Source organism: Molothrus ater, chromosome 4 (assembly GCF_012460135.2).
Source record: "Molothrus ater isolate BHLD 08-10-18 breed brown headed cowbird chromosome 4, BPBGC_Mater_1.1, whole genome shotgun sequence".
Taxonomy (NCBI): domain Eukaryota; kingdom Metazoa; phylum Chordata; class Aves; order Passeriformes; family Icteridae; genus Molothrus; species Molothrus ater.
The window spans coordinates 66,642,462-66,648,865 of NC_050481.2; positions in this window are offsets into that span (position 1 = coordinate 66,642,462).

The window sequence follows — 6,404 nt, forward strand, 5'->3', positions numbered from 1 at the left end:
TTGCAGACCACAGTCAACAGCCACCACTGAAAAGCCTGGCAAACAAATGTTTGCATTGCCCTCACCCACAAAAGTAAACTTCCACCCAAAATTTATAGGTTTTAACTAAAAGAGAGTCTGTCCTGCACCTATGTCCTATTTAAGGTCAACTGTCCTTGCTCTAAAATAAAATAATATCCAGTGAAAGACTTTAATATCTTCAGACCTCATCATTTTCACTTTTCTGGTTGGGTTTTTTGGTTTGGTTTGGTTTGGTTTGGTTTGGTTTGGTTTGGTTTGGTTGTTTGTTTGTTTGTTTGCTTGTTTTCAGGGGTCCTGAAACTTCAAAAGAGAAAAGCCTAAAGAATGCTGTGTGCACATGACAGGGGATAACTAAGTTTGAGCCAATGTTGATAACTGGGCATCTTGCTGGTCCTGCAGGGGCCAGGGAGCACAGGGAGGAGGTGGGCTGGGGCAAGAAGGACACAGCACTGCTGCTTGCCAGGACCCAGGAGACCAGGGACACTGCAGGGAACAGCCCTCCAGGGGATTTTGGCAGAGCTGGGACTATACCTCACGTCCATCTCTACACACAGCCCCTCTCCTGACCACAGGAACAACCTCCCAGCCTCAGACAGGTCCTAAGCAAACAAATGGGAGGATTTTATTGGTTTTAATGATGTATGAGGTCAGATGGAGCTGAAGCCAGACCAGCTGCCAGTGCAACTGTGCATAAATCAGTGCATTGGCTCACAGATGGAGAAACAGTTGAGGTTTCTGCAGGTCCTTACCCAGCTATTCAGCCTCCCATACATCTCACACCCAAGCAATGCTGGAGCCAGCACTGCTCTTGCTGAAGTCCCGGGTGAGCTGTCCCTGGCCTCCATGGCCCCAGGGTCACTGTCCAAGCTGGCCCAGCATAGCCCAGCCTCTGACAGTCACTGCAGACACTTCAACAGTCCCCCCTCAGCTGCAGGGAGGCACTGAGACACTGCTTTGGGTAAAGTAGCACTTCCACTCGGGCTAGGCTGAGAACTTCAGTTTCTTTTCAGTTTAAACAGCATTGCTTCTTCATAAAGCTGAGCCTCTCCACCTGCAGCAGAGTGATCCAAACTGATTTGCAAGACTGCCAAGGACCCAGTGTCTCCCACCAAGGAGTGTGGTGGTGTTTCAGAAAGTCAGATGCCTGCTGGGGATTCAGTGATTGTAGGGCAAGAGGGATCTGTATGATTATTTAGTCCAGCTTTCCACACAAGTTCATACAGTAACTCCTGCATCGTGTCCCCAGCTTAAAATGTAACATCTATTTTTGAATTGAGTCCAGTTTTTATTTCTACAATTCCATCAGTATAGACTCCACTATTCTTTTATGTATTGATCATTATGTTTGGCACAACTGCTTTGGTTTTCTCACAAGGCTCATTTGTTGTGCCTTTGGGAATCATTGCATTCTTTCTAAAAGAGAGGAGAGCCATTGGACAGCAGCAATGTCCTCCTCGTGGAGATGTGGACAGGCAACAAAAGCATCTCACCCTCTGCTCTGTGCTGAGATACACTGACAAAAGATATTTTCCAGACCTTAGATCACTGCTAGAGCTGAGGAGAGGAGAGGAGAGGAGAGGAGAGGAGAGGAGAGGAGAGGAGAGGAGAGGAGAGGAGAGGAGAGGAGAGGAGAGACTTAAATCTCATCATTCTAAGCTAAGAGAATAAAATTAAGCTGCAGACTGTCATAAGCACTTCTTTCCTCTAAATGCATATTGACTGTGTCAAGTAAAAAATAAGCATTTAAAAAGAAATACAATTTTAAGTCAATGATAGATATGATTCCAATTTACATTGTGTGTGAATAATTCTCATTTCCTATCTCATTTCACTATCCTTCCTCAGTTTCATATTATTCAAGAGGACTCCCATAATCCTGCCCATGCACATTTGCCAAGTCTCCAAATAGCTTTAAAAAACCCCACTGATGAGAGACCACCAACTTTACAGGTTCTTACAACTCCCACTGTACATTTTATGGGTATTTAGAAATGCTACATGGTTTTCATAATGCTGGAGAAATTTCACTTCTCTTCACTAATAATAGACATGTGTTTCAGCAGCCTTTCCTCACTTTTCCTCTCCTTGCCTCCCTATATTCTCAAATTGCTGCTTTTTAAGATGTGTTTTTCATAGAACTGTAAAACCAGAGACATTTTTTTCTATTTCTTTTCTTCTTTTTTTTTTTTTTTATCCTCATATTAAGGACTGGACAAAACTTTCAGCCTGCCAAGCTTATGCTTTCTTCCTTTTTTTCCTTTTTTTTTTGGTTGTTATTTAAATACTTCACAATAAAAGAATGTGCTCCCGATGGAATTTTTACTGCAAAAAGAAAAGTTCTCCCTTTCTTCTTTCTTATATCTTGTACATTTTGAAACACATACTGAAGCTCTGAAACCTCCTGAGGAAGATGGCTGCTGAAATGCTGTCAGACTATTAATGATAATGTCAGACTGCATGACACAGATTTAAACATTAAAAGAAGAAGGATTAAGGCTGCATCTCAGCCTCACTTTGATGATTCAACTTTACATTGATATCTTCAACATGCCACTTGCAATCAGACTTCTGCTTTTGCTCTTCAACAGCATTTTAAAATAATTCCTCTTGCCTAAGGAGGGTGTTGGAAACTGTACATGAGAGTAGATGTTCCTTTTTAACAAGTGCAGAGCTCTGGTTTTTCACAGGGTTTGGAGTGTGTTCTGGTTTTCACAAGTACAAAGCTGTCACCAGCTGAATCATCCTCCAGAAATGTTCAGGATGCCTTCCTGGGGAAAATGTCCTGTCCCTGGGGCACTGCTTTTGAGACATCTCCCTGGCACCCACCTGCAGCATGTCTTTCCTGGGCTCTGAAGAGAAGCCTTTCCAACATCCCAACTGCACCTACAACTAATTCTTGCCACCTAGTCACTTATTTCCATTTCCTTTTCCTTCCTACTTATTTATTTTAAAAAATATATATATTGTCTGAAGGCACATTCTGGGTTTTCACAGTAATTTCTTACAACCACATTAGTTTTCATCAGGGCAGAGAGCCACCCAACAGGGTGTGTCACCCAGTGGCAGAAGGCAGAGTGTGATTTAGGGTATGGGGCTGATTTAGGGCATAGTGAGAGGGAGAGCTTGACCCTGTATGGGTGGAGTTAATCCATGAATGAGTAGCTCAGTGACACAGGATGCTGGGAGGACAGCTTACCACTTCTCCAGTGATTTTTACCCAGGACTCTTATGTTCTTTACAGGGACAGGCAAAGGGTTTATTTCCTTATTTCCAGTGCCTGACAACCCTTTTGGTCACAACATTTTTCTTCATATCCAATATTAATCTACCCTGGTGTAATCGAGGCCATTTCCTCTTGTCCTTTATCTACCCTTGAAGGCAAAGGTAGCAGAGTTGCACGACAAGTGATGCTGGTGCTTATGCTGAAGTTATTTTCTCAGTTTGTCTCCAAGCACAGGAGCAACCCCTTTCTCACCTCACCAGTGTGTAGCCATGGCCACATCACCACATCAAAAAATGCCAGGCATATCAAACAGGGCTGGGCTGGGCTATCTTTGCTCAGCCAAGCACAGAGAACCTCAGAGCTGGCAAAGGGAGGAAATGGGAGTACAGCAAGAAGGAGAAAGGGCAATGGGATAGGACAGTGGCACCATCAGCTTGGCTGTGCCAGAGAGGAAACCTTCCCTGGAGCGTGTCTATGTCCTGCAAGTACCTGCATTATCCATATCTGTGAAAAATGGATCCACAGGACATGGCAGGACTGCTAAAATGATACAGCTCTGAGTGCAGACAAGGCTGATATAATGTGGCCTGCAGAAAGGAGAGGTCAAAAGTTTCACTACAACTCGCAGCCATGGTCCTGTCACTCGGCGTTACTCCCCCACAGCCAGGTGATTCCCTCCATCTGCTCTTCACCTCATGCCATCATTCTGGCACATAGGCACAACACAGCAGGATGAGCTGCTGCATCCATATGGCACAGAGCAGGCAGCACCACCTGCAGATTTGTTTGCATTTGCTCCCAAAAGCCATGTTTCTCTGGTGGCATTGCACCAGGACACACTGCTCCCAGCCCAAATTCCAATGCCAGCACAGGCACAATGCTTTGTTTTCCAGAGGCCAGGTGGTGAGCTCAGGCATCACTGCCCATCCCCACTGCATGTGGGGGGCTGCCATGGCATGCACTGAAGGGATGGGTTTGCTCTTCAGGAAACTCACCTTTGCCTAACTGAAAGAGCAAACCTTCATCTAAACAACTTAAACTGGTAGAAAAGGTTGCACGAGCTCTTTCACTGCAGTTTAAATCTCTCTCCCTTCAGTCTAGTCCCAAGCAAGTTCCAGTTTCAATCTCTGTGTAGGCAAAGAGGAGTAACCCAATGGGATGGTGACAGAGAGTCCCCCCCAGATTGCCAGGTATTGGGAAGTTATTGTAAATGTAGTTTTTAGTATAAAAAGACAACACCACCCCAGGGCAGGCAGAGTGCCTCTGACTGTATTGCTGAGCAGACCTTGGCAGGTCAGGAGAAAGAATTTTATAGATAAGATACAATGAACAACCTTGAGACCGAGAACTGAAGAGCTCTGACTCCTTCTTCAACCACCAGGCTGGGAAAAGAGACTTTCTAACACATCTTGGGGTCACCGTGAGCAGCAGAGATCCCGAGAGGTGATCAGGGTGGGAGCAGGTTTGTGCTCACACTCTGTGTTCTGGGGCTGGCAGCTGTCACTGCTGTCCCCTCTGGGAATGGGCACAGGCAGGGACGGGCTGCGGGCACGCGGAGGGACGAGGCCCAGCGTGACTCAGCCCTGAGCTGGGCCACCCCGGCCATCCTGTGATACCCATAACCACAGGGATACTAAAAGGAGAGAAGGGGAAGGTCTGACAGGGGGTTATGTGACTAGGGACACTCAGGTTTAGGTTTCTTCTTGGAAGGACTCCGAAACGCAGCTACCGCCAAGGGAGCAGCTACATAACCAGCACTGAGAAGATAAACATGCCTTAGGGGCAAAATGAGGGAAAAAATGGTGTGAATGGCTGCAAATGCCCTTGGTTTTAATGGCCTTCATCTGTTTACTGCCCAGATGGATTCGGTTCATGGAGTCAAGCTGGAAGAGCGAGGGGATTTTAGGGAGGCAGAATTTAATGGCTGAGACTGCAATTTTGGCCCAAGGTTCTCCTCTCATGAGAAGAGCCCCCAAATGTTTAACAGAGGCTCCCACTGAAGGATAGACCCTGCTGGAGGGGCTGGTGCTACTGCCACTCACTGGGATGCTTGGGAGAAACACGGTCAACTGAAAATCCCTTTGCTGGCTCTCAGCTTTGGGAGTTAGAGGAACTAAGATGAAAGATGGAGAAAATAGTCATTAAGGCATGCCCTAGCATTAGCAGCAATAATTCACAGGCTCTAGCTGAGGATATCAGGGCGGTTTGCCAGCACCAGCACAAGGCAGGGGGGTGCTGCTACCCACGCTGGGAAGTCAGGCACTTCTGAGTTCAACTGACTCACCTGAAGCCCTTCTGCAAGGGAAAATCAAACTGCAGTGACACTTGGGACACAGGATGCCATGGAGGAGGCAGCACCGCTGTCACAGATACGGTGCTGAACCAGCACTCTGCACATCTTCTCCAGTACTTTCTCCACAACCTCTGCTTTCTCCACATGAGGAAACCCTTCCAATGTTTGCTCCAGGGCAGCCTGGCCACAGTAGCAAGAGGAAATTAGTCATCAGGCAGCGCTGGTGCTGCATCACAGACCTACAGGAGGTCAATGGAAGCTCCTTCTCCTCACCCCACACAGTGCTGGGGGCTGCTAGGTTGATATACCATGGGAGGAAGAGGAGGAGGAGGAGGAGGGTAAGGAACCAACATCCCTTTCACTGCTGTGAATTCAAGCATCTCACACTTGCATCCCATTGATTCTCAGTACATCTTAATGTCTAAGGGGTTTAGATGACTTGAAAAGCCAGATGCCTAAATAACAGAGATACTTTTAAACATTACAAAGGATCTCCTGAAGTCCCTTCCACCTCAAAATTTTCCTACAATCCTGATAAATGCAGTTTATTCTCGGCTGTACCACAGCTCTGACTGTGAACTGCGCCTCTCCATCCCTCCCTCCCACTCTGTCTGCCCACTCTGCAGAGACCCCTGGCCCCCCAAGGCTGAGGTGAGGGGAATTGAGGGGTTTTGGGGTGCCAGCAGAAGGCAGCCCAAAGCTGGCAGCAGTAACCCACGAGTGCAGACTCCCTTGTTAGCCCTGTGAAAAGCAGGGCAGACTGTTGCTGCGGAATAATTCTTCCTAGCGGGTCCGAGTCGGTGGCGGAGCAGCGGCCGGAGGATTCCGAGAGCGGCGGGAGGGATGCGTGTGTGAGAAGCTCCGGAT